This window comes from Theropithecus gelada, chromosome 3 (assembly GCF_003255815.1).
Source record: "Theropithecus gelada isolate Dixy chromosome 3, Tgel_1.0, whole genome shotgun sequence".
Lineage (NCBI taxonomy): Eukaryota > Metazoa > Chordata > Mammalia > Primates > Cercopithecidae > Theropithecus > Theropithecus gelada.
The window spans coordinates 55,507,618-55,509,320 of NC_037670.1; the positions used below are offsets into that span (position 1 = coordinate 55,507,618).

General features: G+C 40.0%; 1 pseudogene across 1 annotated transcript; it reads right to left on the reverse strand.

Annotated features, from left to right (window-relative positions):
* Window positions 1–284: 284 nt before the first annotated feature.
* LOC112621040 lies at window positions 285–1,448 on the reverse strand (annotated as a pseudogene). The gene is made up of 2 exons (XR_003118645.1): window positions 910–1,448; window positions 285–823 (listed from the first exon to the last, which is right to left on the reverse strand). The product of XR_003118645.1 is annotated as a nucleophosmin-like (transcript).
* Window positions 1,449–1,703: the final 255 nt, after the last annotated feature.

A 1,703-nucleotide genomic window follows, 5' to 3' on the forward strand; every position in this document is an offset into this window, starting at 1 on the left:
CATAATTTATTTATTATTATTGTACTTTAAGTTCTAGGGTACATGTGCACAGCATGCAGATTTGTTACATATGTATACATGTGCCATGTTGGTGTGCTGCACCTGTTAACTTGTCATTTACATTAGGTATATCTCCTAATGCTATCCCTCCCCCCTACCCCCACCCTACGAGAGGCCCCGGTGTGTGGCATTCCCCACCCTGTGTCCTAGTGTTCTCATTGTTCAATTTTCACCTATGCGTGAGAACACACAGTGTTTGGTTTTCTTTTCTTTTCTTTTTAACTTTATTAAAATACTGAGTTTTATTTCACATGTATATTTTTGTCTCCCCACCATTTCCATGTCTGACCACCGCTACTACTATGTCCTATCATAACATTGCATACTTAAAACCAAGCAAAGGGTGGAGTTCCATCTGTAAAAACTAAACAGGCATTTTGGACAACACATTCTTGGCAATGGAACCTGGACAATATTTATCAAACACGGTAGGGAAAGTTCTCACTCTGCATTATAAAAAGGACAGCCAGATATCAACTGTTACAGAAATGAAATAAGACGGAAAATTTTTAACAAATTGTTTAAACTATTTTCTTAAAGAGACTTCCTCCACTGCCAGAGATCTTGAATAGCCTCTTGGTCAGTCATCCGGAAGCAATTATTCACATATTTGATGAACTTGGCTTCCACTTTGGGAAGAGAACCACCTTTTTCTATACTTGCTTGCATTTTTGCTTTAATGTCTTCCACAGAACTAGGTCCTTTTGGTGTTTTAGGAGTTTTTTCCTGTTTTTTGAGGGATTCTTGTCCTTTTGATCTTGGTGTGATGATGGTTTTGAGTCTTTTCCATTCTGATTTGACTTTTGTGCATTTTTGGCTGGAGTATCTCATATAGATTTCTTCACTGATGCTTTTTCTTTAGGTTCCTCATCATCAAAATCATCATCATCATCATCATCATCATCATCATCATCTTCATCAGCAGCAAGTTTTACTTTTTTCTGTGGAACCTTGCTACCACCTTCAGGGGCAGACCGCTTTCCAGATATACTTAAGAGTTTCACGTCCTCCTCCTCTTCATCTTCTGACTCTGCATCTTCCTCCACAGCTACTAAGTGCTGTCCACTAATATGCACTGGTCCTGAACCACACTTCAACCTTAAGACCACTGGTGGTGTTATTTCAAAGCCCCAAAGGGAAATCGTTGGCTATACAGACATTTTCAAAGTTGCCAGTGTTACTTTAATTGGACTGCCTTCGTAATTCATTGCCTCTGCTTCAACAATGTGCAATTCATCCTTTGCACCAGCCCCTAAACTGACCGTTCCTAAAGATAACTGGTGCTCATTTTCATAAAAGTGGATAATCTTTGTCGGCCTTTAGTTCACAACCGAAAAGATAGTTCTGGGGCCTCGGGGGCTCATGTCCACATCCATCGAATCTTCCATCAGGTGGCGGCAGGCACTTAGGTGGGAGAGAAGGCGGACGGAGAGAAAGGAACGCTGCTCCAGAGAACAGCCGTGCAGGACGGAATCACACTAGGGACGGTGTTTGGTTTTCTGTCCTTGCTATAGTTTGCTCAGAATGATGGTTTCTAGCTTGATTACATAATTTCAAATTTTCTTCCACCAATCTATACATTTATATATTCATAATATTAATATTTCATCTGGAAATACCTACTGACTAGTTATAATTCAGTG